General features: G+C 42.9%; 1 protein-coding gene and 2 pseudogenes across 3 annotated transcripts in view; 1 reads left to right on the forward strand and 2 right to left on the reverse strand.

Moving 5' to 3' along the window:
• Positions 1 to 1,971, reverse strand: part of PHF3 (PHD finger protein 3) — a 92,102-nt gene extending 90,131 nt beyond the window's left edge. For 2 of the 3 annotated variants that reach the window (XM_075554928.1, XM_075554926.1), the window contains exon 1: positions 1,624 to 1,971. The gene's annotated coding sequence lies outside the window, so the exon portion shown is untranslated. The remainder of the gene's footprint in view (positions 1 to 1,623) is intronic. The other variant, XM_075554932.1, reaches the window with a different exon arrangement.
• Positions 1,972 to 5,234: 3,263 nt separating this feature from the next.
• Positions 5,235 to 7,276, forward strand: LOC142452452 (RNA transcription, translation and transport factor protein-like; annotated as a pseudogene).
• Positions 7,277 to 8,356: 1,080 nt separating this feature from the next.
• Positions 8,357 to 8,744, reverse strand: LOC142452883 (ubiquitin-like FUBI-ribosomal protein eS30 fusion protein pseudogene; annotated as a pseudogene).
• Positions 8,745 to 19,158: the final 10,414 nt, after the last annotated feature.

Below are 19,158 nucleotides of genomic sequence, written 5' to 3' on the forward strand. Positions count from 1 at the left end.
TAAAATCTAAGATTGTGATTCTGTATACTTAAAAAGTGTCACAGACTTTAACTGAGTACAAATCTTTCTGCTGCCAAGGAATGGTGTGTAGCTTAGAGAGTCTAAGAGCCATCGAAAGGTATCCCCCACCCAACACAAACATACACCTTTAATTACATCACAGAAAGATGGAGTACATATTTGAAAAGAATGATGATGGTGATGACAGTGGTTAACACTAATCACTATAAGGCCCATAAACAAAATAGAAGTAATTCATCTAAATGGTAGCATATAGTTAAAAATAATGATATTCACACAACTTTTGTGCTCTGTAATAAAGATGAAACTCAAAGACTGTTGCAAAGATTTTCTGATTCTTTGACTCACAAGTCAGCTTCTTTTTCACAATAACCAATACACTATGCAAGAACCAAAAAATGGTAAAAATTATTAATAAGGCAGGCGTCGTTTTTTAAATACCTCAAGCAACCAATATGTAAGTAGAAAAACAAATTCAACTCGAAAATAGTCACTAGATAGTAACATAATAAACAATGTACTCTTTTAAGTACTCTCCAAGCAGTTTACTGGTTTTGTTGTTGTTTCGATTAAAAACAAAGTTGTAAACTTTGTATTGGAAAACAGCTCAATTATCAATGCTTTTTAAATTAAGTATCTCAAATCATAGCGTTGACGCCATTTACACTAAAAATTATCCATCATCAGTGCTTAGGAATGATGCCTCAATAACACCAATAACCACCTAATGAAATTAGTCTCTCGAATGAGTCTCTGGAAAATGACATTTAAGAACCCAAAGATGGGAAAAGGTCACCTGAGCGGGCAATACAATGCTAGGGGAAGAAAGGACACTGAACTGTACGCGGTACCAACATCCTCTCCTCTTCCCCCTCCTCCTCCCCACCCCCACCCCCACCCCCGACGTGTCAGGTGATCGGTTATTTAGCACCATTAACACGCACGTAGCGACAAGTGGTTCATTAAATTACATGTATTCTCGGAAAGCGCGACTCTAGCTAGGCTTCTCATTTCAAACTGTGCAAAAGGAGTCGCCAGTTTGGTCCCCAGCACAAAAGCGCGCGGTCGCGGGAGGATGGATGAAGCGCCAACTCCTCCGCCCCAAAAGCGGAGGCCGGGCTCAACCTAGCGACCGAGGCCAGCGCCCGCTCCCCAGGACCAGCCCCCCACCCCCACCCGGAGAGGAGGCCCCAAGGGCGGGGTTGCGAGGGCCACGGCCAAGGCCTTCTCGGCGGCACACGCCTGGCCCCCGGGCCTGTGTGGCCGCGCGGCGGCAGCGGGGCACACTCCCCCGGAGGGCCGGGAGCAGAAGCCGGGGGGGGGGGGAGGCTGCGGGCCGGCCTCGCAGGCGGGCGACGGCGCCGCCGGGCTCCCTCCGCACCCTGCGGTCGAAGCGTTCCCCGCTGGCTGAGGCGCGGCCGGGGGAGGCCGAGGACGTTGCGCAACAGGCCCGAGGAGCGCAATCCCCGTTGCGCGGGAGACGGGAGCGCGGCGTCCGCCGAGGAAGGGGCGGGGAGGCCCGCGGAGAGGCCGTGCGAGGGGGAGCGGTGGGGGAGGGGAGTGCTGCCCGTCTCCCTGGCCGCGGCCGCAGCCGCCACTCACCCAGCTCCGCCAGACGAGCGCTACCACTGGCAGCAGGAGGAAGATGGTGGCCGTGGCCGCCGCCGCCGCCGTCGCGGAGGAGGAGGAGGAGGAGGGGGTCCGGAGGGTGCCGCGGCGAGGGGGTACGTGCAGGACGTCGGCGTCGCTGCCACAGCCTCTTTTCCTCCCAGGGCCGAGCGGCCGCGGCTGCTGGCCACCCTATTTCTGGCTTCCGCGCCGGCCTCCTCGTCCTCGTTGCAGCCGCCGCGGTCCAGGGCCTGAGGGTCGCTCGCCTCGTGAGGGCCGTGCGGCGGCGGCGCGAGACCCCGCAGCCATAAGCGTGCGGAGGGGGCTGGAGCGTGGCCGCGTCACGTGACCCCACTGTTTACCGTTCCGGGGGCCGGGGCCTGCGCCGCCGCCGCGCCTGCGCACTGCGGGGCCTCCCGGGCCGCGCCGCGCCGCGCCGCCGCCGATCCGGGCCCGCCACGCTCCCCGGCGCGGCCGCGCCCCGCCCTGCTCTCCGAGGGAGCTGGCGGCGCCCGCCGGCCTCCGGCTTTCCCCGGCCGAGTGGCAGGCTCCAGGTTCGGCCGTAGATGCCTTTGGCTAGACTATGCCCCCTCCGATTTAATACTGAATGTCATTTTCATGGAGAAAACGGCTCTCCACTCACCTCCCAGGTGCTCAATCGATGCTCTGAGGATGTTTTCCAGAAAGGTGGATAAGCTGCTTCACCTGAGCCCCCCTCGCCGCCGTCACGGTATTGTCTTTGGTCCACGTCAGAACTAAGGTCCGATACCGCTCCCTCCCCGCCCGTGCCTCTCCTGGATCCAGAGTCTAAGCCGGTCTCAAAGCAATTTGACCCTAACCTGGAGCATACCCTAAGGCCTTTCAAAGACTCCTAAATTCCTTTGCCAAATTTCCCTCATCTCCTTCCGTCAAAACAACATACTGAAACTTCTGTCCTGTATAAAAACCCACTTGGAATACACACACACCCCACCCCCCAAAAAAACATACTAGAGTAAGTCAGAAAGTATTGCTATAAAAGTCATAGCAACTTTTATTAAACAAACATACTAAAATGGGAAGCTATTATTGTGCATTCTCCTTTCAGCTCTATACACTCCTGGAGGCTGTGTTTCTACACCTTAACCTTTCCCTGAGAAATTCCGCACTCTCAAGATTTATACCAAATCGAATGAGAGTTTTAGCGTGCTTGAGGGACTCAATTTGCATTCCTTTTAAATTATCTTAGAATTTCGGGAACAACAACAACAAAAAAACACTGAAAGGACAACCAACGCGAGTAGTGTTGGGTGGAGAAAATAAACTTTCCCAACTGATACTCTCATGAGCAGAGATTGTGGATCCTAGCAGATAAGAGCTTCACTCTGTCTCTGTTGATAACGATGTTGCCCACTGATCCAGTTGTGAAGATTTTGGTCATCTTTGTATTGAGATGTAAATCCATACTGAAGGCTGCAATCTTGATTTTCATCAGCAAGTGCCTTAACTTTTCACCTTAAGCAAACATGGTTGTGTTATCTGTTGGTTGGAGGTTTTTAATAAGCCATCCTCCAACCCTTGGTGCTGCATTCTTAGAGTGCAGCTTCCCGAATTATTTGTCAGCATAGATCCAATACGGCCAGAGCGCACAACCCTGACCCACAACTTTCCTGATTTAAACCATGGAGTAGTCCCTTGATCTGTGTGCAAGTTCCTCGTGAGCACAATGAAGTGTTCTGGAATTCCTATTTGTCTTTCTCTTGTCTCTGTGCTATTTAAAACTTAATTTGTGTCTATAATTTCATTTGACATTTGGGATTTCCAACAATTGACATGATGGGAAACAAAACCTCCTTCGCACAACTTTCCTAGCCTTATTCTCACCAATACTGTTTTCATTTGTCCTAAAACTTCATAATGAGCCCCTGTGATCATTCTGTATCTTTTGAGAAAACCTCCTTAGAGTACCTTGGTAGTTCCAATAGAGCAGTCATCAGAACCTTCTGAGCTGACCTCCCTGCTTTGAATTGAATTGGCCCAGCAAATTACCTCAAGGTTAATACTAAGGTCGGTCAAAGGTATTGCTACTCATGCTCCAGTTCACACATTCCCCCAACCCTGTTTTTAAAGAAAGATAAAGCTTTCTGCTCCTATAAAGACTTAGTCCTCAGAAGCCCAGAGCAGCAGATTGACTTTGTCCTGTAGAGTGGCTAGGAGATGAAATCAGCTCAGCGGCAGTGAAAAAGGGGAGTGGGCAAGTGCATTACTGAGAGAACATGTCTGTTGGCATCCACCAGTCACAGAGGCATATTTAAACATGATTTGTTTGAAATAAACCCATGCATGTATGAACTAGAACATGAGTACCAACACTTTTGACTGATCCTAGTACTTACCCATGGAGTCGACACCTGAGACCATCACCAAGCCAAATGTTGCCAGCTCATGTGTTTCTCCGTGCTCTTTGAGTCCATTGTTGAGGCTTTTATGCTGATCCATTTCACTGTTTCCTTCATTTCAATAACCCTCTACCAACGATGATGTTCTTTTTTAGTGACTGGTCTTTCCTGGTCACGTGTCCAAAGAAAGGAGAAGTATCACACCTACACTTCTAAGGATTGTTCTGGTCGTTTTCTTCAAAAGTAGATAATTAAAACAGATATGGATATGAGAATCTAGCCATCTATTAAACCGAGCATTAAATAAATCTGCTAAAGCGTAAAACAACGTTACTCATTAAATTTTGTTTGCAATGTGATTTTTCAAAATAAATACATTATGGTAGCAATTAATGGGTGTTATTTTTATTTTTAATAATTTAATGTTTACATTTTTTCTTAAGTTTAACTTTGAAGACAGTCAAGGCAGCATGATGGGTTTGCCATCAACTACTAATTATACTCTGAAACACATGGGAATGCGGGGAGATGAATCAACTCCACCAACAATGTGGATTCTTTTGTATTCCTGTTTGTTAATATCAATAGATAATAGCTCATTAAAAAAAATTTTTAAGCTCTTAGGACTTCCTCCATAAAATTTAAGAGGATATAGAGGTGCTAAGGAGCCCTGGTAGCACACAGTTAAACACACAGCTGTTCATGGAAAGGTAGGAGGTTCAAACCCACCAGCAGCTCCACAGGAGAAGACTTGATGACTTACCCCTGTAGTACTATAGCGCATGTGAATCTACTCCTACAGAATAGAACTGTGAGTCAGAATGGACTCAAAGTACCCACCCCGAACAATAGAGGTCCTAAAACCAAGAACGTTTCAGAACTGCAGCTCTAGGTTAGATACTTGAACAGCTTGGACCGACCATACCGCAGCACTGTGATGTTCAAAGACATCTGCAGCAAAGAGATGTTGAGACTTAAATCTATCTGCAGCGCCCAACAATGGGTTGTGTTTTGGTTCTGGTTAAAAGAACGATAGCACTTCCTAAGCCTCTATTATGAGGCCTGCTCTCTTGAAACTTTTATTTGTTTATATAAGCCTCATACCAACTGCATGCAGTTCATATACTAGGATCTGTGCAGGGTAGACAAATTGTTCATGAACATGTGCTGATGATCTGTTCTTTCCTTGCTCCATCTTCTGATGTGTTAAGCATTCTTAATGCAAAAATGCCCTTTGGTATATGGAAGTTTGGATTATTTTAGAATCCCACCTCCTGCCTTGAATTATCATTCTGAAGAGATTTGTTTTAAAAACTTATTTTTAAAAAATTTTAAGTTTAATGTTTTTGTTTTTTAGAAAGGAAAAACAAAATGAATAATCAAAAACCATTGTTTTCATTTGAGATATCTAAGGTAAATTTTTAAGATTAAATTAATGGACTGGACCTCAATGCAAACTTTTTAAAAGCATAAAAACATGATTATAAATAAAATGCAACTATGTAGAAAATCCATATAGTATAGAGCTTTATATCATTTCAGGGAATTTTAGTAAATTTCAGGAAAAACAAAATGGAGGTTTAAAGAAAATATAAAGACCAAAAACCTGTCACATTTACAAAAAGATTTCTAATCCTAAAAGAATTTAACAATTTTGCTAAAGAACATGTTTAGATCTTATTATTTTGAATAGGTCCACGTTTGTCGATTAATGTTTTGCATCTTCCAAAGATAAACACAAGTTATCCATCTTCTTTCCAATTCATGAAAAGTTTATTAGAAAAAATAATCTGACTGTCATTTAGTCAATTTTGACCCATGACGGCTCCCTGAGAGAGTTAGCGCTGCTCCTTTTGGTGTCCAAGGGCATGAATCTTGGCAGGAGCAGAAAGGCTCTTCGTTCTGAGGTGGCACTGGTAGATTCAAACTCAGACCTGCATTAGCAGCTCATTGGGTGGCCCACTATGCCACCTTGGCATACACACGCACACACACACATTATGTGTAAGTATATATATTAGTAATATTGTAATATGGAATAATATTGGCAAAAGGCTAAAATGGTACACAGGGCCGTGCCATATCACAGGTGCCGCCCACTCTTGCTCCCCTCTCCTTACCTGCCTGCAGCCCAGGGACCACTGCCAGGAGCCAGGCCTTTTCAACTGCAAAGATGAAAACCATTCAGAAATGTTATTGTTTGGTTGGAAGACCAGAAAATGAGACAGTACAAGATTGAAGATAGTGAGAATTTAAGAAACATCCACAGCAGCAATTGCCCCAAGTTCTTTGAAAAGTATCACAGACATTAACTGACTTTTCAAGATTCAAGGTCAATAGGAAGCAATTTACTGGCTTCTTGGCTTAGCTATCAGACTCAAAGATGGAGTTAATGCCGAAAAATACCAGTACATATTACGTGATAATGCAAAAAAATGCTGATAACAAAACTAAAAATGCAATGCCACTGACCAACTAGAACGTAATGACCTTGATTGCAAGGCTTTGGCTAACATTCTTCGGATTCAGCACCATGCTGAGAACCTGGTAATGCTAAAGGCGATCGGATTTTGGTTCAGCTGCGGGTACTAAAGCTCAACAAACAAAAGAGGGCTTGCATACAGCTGTTAACCAGCGCTTCTCAACCTGTGGATCACGACCCCTTTGGAGATTGCCTAAGACCATTGGAAAACACAAATTCTGATGGTGTTAGGAACCTAGATGCGGCTCTGTCCTCTCCAGGCGGGTCCGCCCACTTTCAGACACACCCACACAGGAGTACCCGGCGTGAAGACTGTTAACAATGCTACACCATGCTTCAAGACAAAATTTCATTTATTTGTCATTAAAAATAAATATTTCACAACATATAATACATATTGTTTTCTTGATGCATCACTGCGTTTAATGATGGTCAATTTGTAACAATGATAATACATCCTGCCTATCAGATATTTACATCATGATTCATAACAGTAGCAAAATTACAGTTATGAAGAAGCAACGAACATAATGTTATGGTTGGGGGGTCACCCCCACATGCGGAAGTCTATGAACGGGTCGCCGCATGAGGAAGGTTGGGAACCGCTGCTTTAGAGCGCACAGTCTTGGTTTTGACATGGGGATGCAGTTCTTGATGTAGCCGCTCCGATTTTTCCATTGCTGCAGATAGAAGAACTCAGCTACGGACAAAAGTCAATGAAGCTACAGTCGGCATCTAGTCAATTATTGCAGATCCAAAGACAGACCACAGGCTGGCAAACCTATAGGGTTTCAGTTTCTCACCGACTTAGCACAATTGGAGACTGTACACTTCTGGCATGTATTTGGAAATCAACTGTCACATTTTCAAGGGAAGAATCCCAGAAAATAGATTGTGTTCTAGAGATTTACACTCATTGCTTATTTTTCTTTAATAAAGTTCAGGGCCGTGGAAAATAAATCAAAGTGTACACAAGACACTTTTAATTAAAAGACCTATTAGAAATCAGATTATATCGATAACATTGAAAACTGTAAAAATTAACTTTTAAAAACAATTACCTGCCATCGATTGACTCAATACAGACGGGTAAGTGGCCGTCTCACGTGAGTTTCTGAGACTGGAGGAGAAAGTCTCATCCTGCTCCATAGAGCTGCTGATTCTGAAGTGCCGACCATGCGGTTAGCAGCACTTACATGCATACCTGCTACACCAGCAGCGCTCTGGAATTAACACGGGGACCACAAGTGTAGTGGGAAAACAAGAAGGTAAAGAACTGACAATAAATTTGTAATTGACTATAAACGTCACTGATACATTGGTCCATATATCACACCACTAAAGTAATGATGGAAAAATTGAATTAACTACCATGAAGAGAAGATTGATAAAAAATATTCAATTTAATTGAGTTTCTGTGTAAAATACTTTCTACACAAACACATTTTATGCTAGTTTAGAATAAACCTAAATGCCTTTATTCTTAAACATGGTATCGAAACAAACAATATCCTGAACTCGTCTGTCTTGTTGGATTTTATTCTAAAAAAATAAAGTGCTGAAGTTTCATCATGCATAATCTCATTTAGTTTATTGCAAGGTAGTCATGCCAAGACACACAAAGAAGACAACAAAACATTCATTTAGGACAAAATAATATTACTCCAATAAGTCCAACTCTTTAGATTTCAAGTGTTTGCCTTTAATAAGTAAGCTCAGGAGGAAGACCTAACCTTGAAGTACAAGGTCAGTGATGCCAGGAAAAATTTTGTCTTTGTTTCTGTCAGAGCTTTACTTGTTTGTTTTTGTTTTTTTTTTGGCCTGGGGCTACATGGCTTTGTTAGAGCAAGCCAGGGTTACAAAGGATTTAGGAGTTGCCATTAGGTCCCCTCTTCTTGCCAAAGGTGGACACGACATTGACAAACACCAGTTGTACTGCATCCGTCGCTTGGTCCGGCCAGTCTCCTGTTTAGCCACCTTGGGAGTATGAGCTCTCACTTTCCCAGGATGAGCCAGGGAACCATGGACTTTGCCTCCAGGCACTTGCGGCCAGTTCCTTCGAGAGGAGTCAGGGTCTCCAGCCCACACTGGGTCAGGGTAGCCCCAACCTCCAGAGGCTATCCTCCCAGAAGCAGAACCTGGTCTTCAAGGTCAAGACCCTCCAGGGACGCTACATGGGCCTGGGTTTGAGCGACTGTCTGCAGGCTGGTCACTTTGAGAGTGTGTAACTCCTGGGCTTGAACAAAGAGCTGCATAACGGCATCTGAAAGGTAGCACCTTCTCTGGATACCTCTGCCAGAGCTTTTATCCTCGGAAAATGTTCAAATTTAACGAGGCATTTTGCCTCTGCCTTCTCTTATTGAGTGAACCAAAATCCAAGGTTTATATATGATTTTATTTGGACTAACAGATCAAAGCTAAGTGGTGCCATTTCTTACAAAAGCTACCGTATGTTACACCCATTCTTCAAAGTCAGAGATTAGCTGAATGTTGCATCTTTTCCAGATGAGAGATTAAGGAAGTTGATTATAGTTTAGTTATATCTCAAGGCCAATATATAAAGATTTAGCTATGCATTTCTTTTGTCACAGCATGCAGGTACAAAGCCACCTTAAAGAGGCTGTTGATAAGTCATCTAAATTCATATTATGTGTGACTTAAACAGACATCATTTGGGGGAATTGCAGAAGCTTACATAACATCATTTTATGAAGGTCATCACTGAAGCTAGAGACAGCCCAGAACGCATTTTTATATTGTCAGGCTTGCTCCCATCCCTTCTTTACCGAATGCCTCCATAAAGATTGCTCTTCGTCACTCACGTTTTCAGCATTAAAAATCATGGGTAAATGGAAGGGCATGCCTCACCCATGACACAGGATAAATCATTTGTGTAGCATTCATGACTCCCAGGATTGTTCAGAGGTTGAGCCAGGAGATAAGCACTCAGCTAACGAAAGCTGTCCTACAAGCCAGGACTGTGCCTGACACAGCACAAGGTTTTTCAGATTTCACACACTCTATAGACAAGAGAAACAAAGCAATCCAGGGCACAGAGTTTGAACCAAATCTATCATTGACTATCATTTCCTTTCTCTTTCTAAAGCCCCAATGTCATTCATGTATACATCTTGATCGCTTATTCTTTCTACTGTGAATCCCAGTGGGATTCAGAAATAAAAGGCACCATCTCTGTCCTCAAGAAGCTAGGACAGGTGGGAAAGATGACAGAGGGGACAATTGCATTGCAGCCGCTGTATGCTGTGACAGCAGCATAGAACACATGTATTCATGGCTTTTCTAGCAGAAAAATGCCATTAAGATAAAAGAAGAGACCTTACAAATCCAGCTGGACTGAAGGATGTACATGGGTACACATAGGAACTGGAAACACAGGGAGTCCAGGACAGATGAACCCTTCAGGACCAGTGGTGAGAGTGGCGATACTGGGAGGGTGGAGGGAAGGTGAGGGAGAAAGGGGCAACAAATTACAAGGCTCTACATATAACCTCCTCCCTGGGGGATGGACAGCGGAGAAGTGGGTGGAGGGAGAAGTCAGGGGCTCAAGCAGAAAACAAATGTTTTGAGGACGATGTGGGAAACAAATGTACAAAAGAGCTTGACACAATGGATGGATGGATGGATGGATGGATGGATGGATGGATGGATGGATGGATGGATGGATGGATGGATGGATGGATTGTATAAGAGTTGTATGAGCCCCCCCAATCAAATGATTTTTTTTAAGAGTTAAAAGAAGAGAAGTGTCAGGGGACGTAGTGTGTTTGAGGAATTTCAACTGGCAGCCAATGCACGGCTGGAGAATGCTGAAGCTATCTGTGAAGATGTGGAGCCTCAGAATCCCTATGCAGGGGCTCCATGAGTTAGAATCAACTCAATGGCAGTGGGTTGCGGTTGGGATGGTGTATTAGACAGGGTTCTCTAGAGAGATAAACCAGATTGCTGATAATTATATATATACTTATATATTTATAAAGATAGATATATAATACAAGAAATGAACAGTTAAATTATAAAGCAGTACAAATGACTCAGTGCGACTCACTCCTGTGAGAGATCTGTGAGACACTGGCAGTCCTTCAAGTCTTGAGGGTTGCCAGGTAGTCCTCTGTAGAGAGAGCTAGTCTATTCCAGTACAGGCAGTAAACAGCAAGGCAGGTCACCAACTGTCAGCCAGGACACCAACCATCAGTCCCCAACTCCAGGGATGTACATTCCAATTCTCTGGCGAGGCAAGTCTTAAAGGGACCTCAAATTACAGTGACACAGTTCACAAGTTAGGTGTCCCACAGGTAGTGTAGCTTGCAAATTGAGGCACAGAACAAGCAAGGCAGCCACACACTGGTTCGATGATCAAAGAGCGAGAGACAAGAAAGGCAAACCTCACTGAACCATTTATCTCTCCACCCTTCAATTAATCCCACGTGTTTATCGGCCAGGCTGGCACAGTAACCTATCTCATGTGATTATATATGTATTTATATTTTCAACCCTCTGACTAAAATTTAACTTCTAATAAATTTATAAGAACATTGGAGTCTGGGAATACTAAGATTTGTTTCCAAAGTGAGATTATATTATATATGCTTCTTTATTTTGCTTTTTAAAATCAACAACATATAGCAAAAATCTCTCCATGTTAATCCTATAGCTATGAAACAACATTTTAAATGCTGTAGAGAATTCTATTGTATAAATGTATGATACTATAGTTAAACAGTTTTCTGTTTCTGGATATTTAGAAGTTTTCTACTTAACTAGTTATAATGAAGCCTGATGGCACAGTAGTTAAGTTCTCTGCTACAAACTGAAAGGTTAGCAGTTTAAAGCCACCACTTGTCCCAAGGAAGAAAGATTGGTAGTTTGCTTCTGTAAAAATCATAGCCTTGGAAACCTGAAAGGCAGGTCTGTGTTGTATAGGCAGCGATGAGTCTGAATTCACTCCATGTCCAAGGATTTTGTTTGTGGTTATTGAGTTATTAGAAAACCTGCATGAGCAGATAAATGCCAAATACCAGCCATTATCCCTGTAGGAAATCTCTAGAATCTGACCTTCTCCTGGACTGTAACATTGTATTAATCTCTCTCCAAATCTCATCCCATTCGATCTATTTATCCTAAACCAGTACACAATCTTTCTCAAAGGTCAAAGCTAATGTAGAAATGTCACTCCTCTGTTTAAGACCTTTTAAAAGTTCCAAAACTAACTAGAGAATAGATAACCCAATATCTAATCCCTAAGCATGATTTACAACTCATACAGGATCAGATCTCAATTTGCCAGCATCATTTTTTTACTTCCAACCAGAAAACCCCTCATAATTCAGCAAAGATGTTTAGCATTTGCCTTCTTTCATGCTTCTGTGCATGGTCCTCCCTCAGCCAGAAAGCACTTTGCTTCCCTAAGTGTCCATCAAACACCCTAACCTCTTTGTAAAAAAGCATCCTGTCTCTGTCCTAAAGCAGAGAAGCTCATTCCTCACTTTGTATTATGGAACTTATTAGGCTGCTCTCTTTTCTGTTAATATTTAAGTTCTTGGGGGGATTGAGATGCAATTGTATTTCTTTGTCCCCAGCAAAAAGCTCATTGTGTGATATATCTGGTTAGTATTGCCCCACAGAGCACTGCTATTTTACAACATTAGTTGACTCTGAAATATTTTTCCTTAAACACATGTATGTCTAAAGAAACCCATTATAGTGCACATGTGTGCACATGTTTGCATTGGTTTGTGCATTGTGTAACCACAGCCCCTTTGGGAAAGCTACCTCTGAGAAGACTGAATTTGTGAACCTTTAACCATCGCGCAGTTATGAAAATCCCTCGGTACGTGGCTTCTGCTCTGTTCGCCATTATGTTCTGCAAACACTGTGGCCCTCTTTGCTGGCTTTTTGTTTTAATATTTTAGGTGATTGGGAACAGATTTTGAATCACAGTGTCTGATCTGACAAAGGATGTGCCATTGATAGAGATGGTCCTGCTACAAAGAAACGAAGTGCATTAAGCTCAATATTAAAAGATAAACTGGTCTGAAACTCCCTCCATGGAAATGGAAGCAATGGGTAGTGATCACCATCTGGATATGAAAGCAGAGACAAGGTGGGTAGCCGTTATATTGAGAGTGTGGCTGAGAAGGGAAGCGAAAAATAAAGCACTTGCTGGAGGACCCAGTGATCTGCCTGCCCATAGAAGAGTTGTTTGTGTATTTGGTGAATTTGCAGGTTTGTATACTAGCAATCTACCTTTGGAGGTTGGCCTTTGTTCTGGACTGAATCGAATCACCCAATGTGTTGCAAATCCTAACCTCTATAGATGTGTTCACAATCCCATTTGGGAATGGATTATGTTAGTGAGGCAGTGTTAATCTCAGGTATGTCTTAAATCAACCTCTCTTGAGGTATAAAAGAGATTAAGGGAGCAAATGATCCAGCAGAAATGGGAGGAGATAGATGCCACGCTGCAAGAAGAAACAAAGTGTTCCCAGAAGCGAGACAGAGAGAAAGCCTTTCTTTCCCTAGTGCTGGTGCACTGAATCGGACCTCTAGCCTCCTAAATTGTGAGAAAATAAATTTATCTTTATTAAAGTCATCCACTTGTAGCGCCTTTATTTGAGCAGTATTAGACAACTAAGAAAATCTAGCATCAATATAAAGAGATTCTCCCTAGATTAACAGTGGGGATGCAGTTAAGACTCGATTTGTTGTTTTTTTCCTAATGATTAAAAATAAGTGAGGGGGGCAGGGGTGTTGAAATATCTGAGGAAAAAGGAGAAGATGTAAAGTCGAGAACCCCAAGAGTAGAAAAGCAAACTTGCTGAGGAAAATGCAGTAGGCTTTGTAGGTGATGTGGGAGGCCCCTTTCGGAATCCCTAAGCGGTGCAAATAGTTTGTGAGTTTGAATTCATCTCGAGATGCCTTGGAAGACAGGCTTGGTCATCTGCTCCTTGTGATTATAACTTAAAATGAAGTCAATTGGCTTGATAGCGTGACTTCTCCCATGACAGTCAGCTCCGTGGGTTCAGGCAAGAAGAACTTATGTTCTCTCAGCACCAGGAAATTAATGGCAAAAAAAATTTTTTAACTCGGTGCCATGGAGTCAATTCCAACTCCTAGCGACCCTGTAGGCGGTGCAGGATGACTTCACAGGACTTCAAAGCCTATAAATCGTTATGGGTGCAGACTGCCTCGTCTTCCTCCCACGGAAGAATAGCGGGTGTGAATTCCCCAAACTTTTGGCTAGCAGCCCATTGCTTAGTCCACTGTCCTCCCAGGCTCTCCAGGGAACAATGCACCTCGTTTCTTTCCCTAGAAATGGCTTTAGAACCTATCAAAAATTTGGTGTTTTGTTGGCTCCTCAAGAAGAGTCCTCAGCTTTTGCGCCCAAGAGAGACATGACCTTCAAACCAGCCCTCCCCTTTATTATTGAGACTTTCTGAGAACAGGAGTGATTTGGTAGGCAAGGACCGCAAATGAGAGAAATTGCCGTAGAACAAGAAAACACTGAGCTCATGTGAAACTCACTTCAAATGCAGGCCACGTGCCTAACCCAAAAGCTCAGGCACTAATACTCCTTACAGAATGGATCTTTTACTTTCAGCTGAGATCCTTAGAGAACCTAAGTATACGTATAGCTAAGTTTGTAAGTATAAATCCAGCTGGCGGCTGTGGTACTACTGAAAAGATTAACCGTTCTCTCTTCTCCAGTAGTAACTGATGAAAGCGAAGATGCTTATTTTCTACATTTGGTCAATGCTTTTGGTGCATTGAAAATTATGGTAATTCTGTGCCCTCCTCCGAGATGTTTCTGAATATCTTCAGAAGCGATCTCAAGATTGCTGCCGCCTTCCCTATAAAGATGCAGTTATAGCCAAATCCAGAACATGGAAAATTGCGGCCCAGTGAGCCAGTTCCTGCAACAAAGAATGACTTTTTTTTTTAAAAAAAGGGAGAAGAACAAAAAAGGAGGGGTGTTGTTATTGTGAACAGATACTTAGAAGCTGCATGAAACAAATGTAACCTATTGATCTTCTTTGGATTCTGATATGAGCAGCCGCACTAAAAAAGGAATGTCAGTGCCCATGAACCACACACCCTCCTCTTTATAGGTATACCTTGAAAACTACTTTGACAGAGGGGCCCGCAGTTGTACTGGGATCAGATTCTCAAGAGTGGGGTAAAGGAAAATGATCACTTAGTAGGTGTCATGACAAAAGGGGATGAGGTATCCCCTAATCAGCAGCCATTCAAACCAGAATAAGTGATACTGATGGAAAATCAGGTCAAGAAAGGAGAAGGCAAGGGCATTTCTGTTGGTAGAAAAAAAGGGAGAACCAACTTCCCAATGAGAAAAAAATGACTAACAATATTTTTATGGACTCCAAGGGAAGAGTGTGCCTGGTGGTAGTCTCCTAATAGAGTACATGGGTCCAGGTTTCTGGACACACCTGGGGACCTAGGCCATGGGCCACAGAATACTGGAACACTGAACCCTAGACTTTCGAGGTGCACAACATACTCCAAAGGCCACACCAGAGGGACATAATATGGAAACCCCATCAGGTAAGCTGAGTTCGGTCTCAAACACACCTGTACCCCTAGGACTTGAGGTCAAAATGACACGGAATGTGAGGAAGCAGAGGACAGCTATACCAAGAGTATAGATCTGCCGGCAGGCAGACTAACATTCACTTACTACTTCAATGCCTGACTTGATTTATTAAGATATGTGTTACTCTGGCAGATTTGTGTCTGACATTGTCATTGGATATTATTATAAGTTTTGCTTGACCATCAAATCCCAGTGTTTGTGTAAACACTCTCTATTCATGTAAGGACAATCTGTGCAAGTCAATAATCCACGGAATCCATGTATTATGATGTGTAGTTAGCCTATGCTTGTTTAATCTCCTATTCCCAACAGTGTTTTAACTACATTACCATGGACTAAATCCATGACACTGTAAACAGAAGGACCAGAGAGATGATAGATAGGATTCTCTACCACAAAGCAATAACAATGTCTCTAAGGTGAATCAGAGGCAGATAGAAAGCATACATTTAGGAATGAATTTGGGGCTTCAACTTAATCTTAGCTCCATTCTAAGAACACTTAGTTTTTACAATGTGACCCTGCTCCAGGCTCGCCTTTATGAAGGAAATGTTGAAGGTGTGGGCGTTAGAGCACAGTGTGGTGAAGAAATTGGATGGTGCCCACCTATCAGAAAGACTAGTGAAAGCAAATCTTAAAGGCTTGCTTTCAAACAAGCAGTCTGTGAATGAGATGTCAACTAAGCCCACATGGAAGAAGTACACCAACATCCAAGGAGTGGAAAAGATAGCATCTATATCCTAAGGAGGGAATTGTATCAGAGTTTAAATTGTGAAATTCCAATTGGCAGAAGGTTGTGGTTGGTAGCGGGAGCTCAGAATTTTCACTCCTAGGCACATACCCCAAAGATTTGAAAGCACGGGCTCAGGTACTTGTACATTAATATTCATTGAAGTATTATCCATAATGGCCAAAAAGAAGAAACAAGTGTCCATTAGCATATGAATGAGTGAACAAAATGTGCCACACAGATGCAATAGAATGTTATTCAGATATATAGATAAAGTTATGATATATACTAGGCCATGGATGAATGTTGAAAACATGGTAGATATGCTAGTTAAAAAATCTGGTGTCCAATCTGAGGATTAGAGTGGAGGGGTAGAATCTAGCCTGTCAATCAGGATATAGTCAATGAGGTCTCTGTGTGGGTATGGCCATCTCTAGAGGATTCTGTGTTTCCTCCTTGGAGGTGGGAGATACCTTCTCTCTGCTTCCTCCCTTGGAGACTCTCTACTGACAAGGCTCACTTCCCATGAGACATTTCTGAGGAGAAGCTACATGAAGCTACCCTTAGGAAGTCAGAGTTTGGAGCTAAAGGAACCATATGGAGACCCCTGTCAGAGCTGAGATGCTTACAATGCCAATGGATCCACAAGATTTCCAACACACTGGCCTGTGATCTTCCTGCACTCAGCATGTACTTTGTGAGTCTGAAGAGGAATCTGTAGATTGGTATAAGACATATGGCTAATATAAGATTTATGGGTTGATCTGGACTGGGCTGGGATGTTTTCTCAATATTCAATTTTTTCTCAATATTCAACTGCTCTTGTATACAAACCTCTTTCTTTTTTTCCCCTCATTAAATTTTTTTTCTTTTAATAATTTTATTGGGGGCTCACACAATTCTTCACTTGATCTTAGCCAAAAGGCCGAGAAGCGATCATACAACTCTTATCATAATCCATACATCATCAATTGTGTAAAGCACATTTGTACATTCATTGTCCTCATCATTCTCAAAACATTTTCTCTCCACATAAACCCCTGGCATCAGATCCTGATTTTTCCCCCTCCCTCCCTGCTTCCCCCTCCCTCATGAACACTTGATAGTTTATAAATTATTTTGTCATATCTTACACTGTCCATCATCTCCCTTCACCCACTTTTCTGTTGTCCATCCCCCAGGAAGGAGGTTATATGTAGATCCTTATAATTGGTTCCCCCTCTCTACCCCACCCTCTCTTGACCCTCTCAGTATCGCCACTCTCACCACTGGTCCTGATGGGATCTTCTGTCCTGGATTCCCTGTGTTTCCAGTTCAAATCTGTACCAGTGTAGATCCTCTGGTCTAGCCGGATTTGTAAGGTAGAATTGGGATCATGATAGTGGGGGGAGGAAGCATTTAGGAACTAGTTACTAGAGGAAAGTTGTATATTTCATCATTGCTACACTGCTCCCTGACTGTTGTCTCCTCCCTGTGACCCTTCTGTAAGGGGATGTTCAGTTGCCTACAGATGGGCTTTGAGTCCCCAGTGTGCACTCCCCCTCATTCACAATGATATATATTTTTTGTTCTTTGATGCCTGATATGTCATCCCTCTGACACCTTGTGATCACACAGGCTGGTGTGCTTCTTCCATGTGCTCTTTGTTGCTTCTGAGCTAGATGGCCGCTTATTTATCTTCAAGCCTTTAAGACCCTAGATGCGATATCTTTTGATAGCCAGGCACCATAGGCTTTCACCACATTTGCTTGTGCACCCGCTTTGTTTTCATGATAGTGTTGGGAAGGTGAGCATCATGGAATGCCAGTTTAATAGAACAGAGTGTTCTTGCATTGAGGGAGTACTTAAGTGGAGGCCCAATATCCATTTGCTATCTTAATACTGAACCTATAAATATGCACATAGATCTCTTTCCCCAGCCTCATATATAAAGGCATATATATATATATATATACACACACACATATGTACATGCCTATATTTGCCTCTTAGCTCTTTCCTCTATTTCCTTTGACTTTCCTCTTGTCCCACTATCATGCTCAGCATTCATTTGGGTTACAGTAATTCCTCTCGGTTACATTACCCTTGATGACGTTCTATCAGGCCTACTACACCCTCTTTACCACCGATTTGGATCACTTGTTGTTCCTTTGTCCCTGGGTTTGTTAACACCACTTCCTTTCCCCCATCTCCCCCTCTCCCATGTCCCCCCAGAACTGTTAGCCCCATTGTTTTCTCCTCCAGATTGTTCATCCAGCCCATCTTATTTAGACAGACCAGTAAACTTTGTTTTAATGGGTCTTAAAAAACTGTGACAAATTTTTGATCAAGTTGTTTTCCATTTAAAAAGTACTGATTTTAAAAACTAACAACTTAAAACTGCCACACACAAAAAAGAAACATATGGTCCACAAACATTCTTTTCCTCCTGAAAGTTTTATGATGCATTGTTATTATCAACCAGTCTTTTACTATGAAACTTAAATTGCCAATTGAGACAAACAGCGCTGAGACTGTTCTTCCACCCCTGATTAAGAATGGAGTGGCAGGTGTGATGAGCAATGTTCATTCAGGCTTCTGTGCCTTCAGAGCAGACTTAGTGACCATCTTCCAAATTCTTGCCAGAATGTGAGCATTCATCTCTTTGAGCTCAGCAAACTTGCAAGCGATGTGTGCAGTGTGACAACCCAGCACAGGTGCGTATCCAGCACTGATCTGGCCTGGATGGTTCAGGATGATCACCTGAGCAGTGAAGCCAGCTGCTTTAAACATCTTTTAACACACTTATGAGTACGTATGAATTTGTTTCTCTAGTCTACCCAGACTAACACAATAGGTGAAATAAGTCAGACAATGACAGGCAAACACTGTTTTGCGCCCCGTTCTATGAGATACCTACTATAGGTGAATGCATAGAGACAGAAAGGAGAGGAGAAAGAAAGGGGAAGTATTGCTTAAAGGGTACAGTTTCTATCTGGGGTGATGGAAATTTTTTATAATGGTGATGATTTTGTACACACATACAACATTTGCTTCTTTATTACCTAAAATAATTCAATGAAATGATAAAAATGCTGAACTTTTCAAAAATTAGCGTTTATATATTTATCTCTAAGGAGCCCTGCTATCACAATAGTTAAGTACTCATCGCCTAACAGAAATATCTAATCTGAGCCTGCCAGCGGCCTCACATCAAACCAGACCTGACCATCTGTTTTCATAATGCTTGCAACCCACAATACCCTACGGTTCAGTTCTACCTGGTCCTATCCGCTTGTTAGGAGTCAGAATATAAGCAATAACAGCATGC

The sequence above is a fragment of the Tenrec ecaudatus genome, chromosome 7 (genome assembly GCF_050624435.1).
Source record: "Tenrec ecaudatus isolate mTenEca1 chromosome 7, mTenEca1.hap1, whole genome shotgun sequence".
Lineage (NCBI taxonomy): Eukaryota > Metazoa > Chordata > Mammalia > Afrosoricida > Tenrecidae > Tenrec > Tenrec ecaudatus.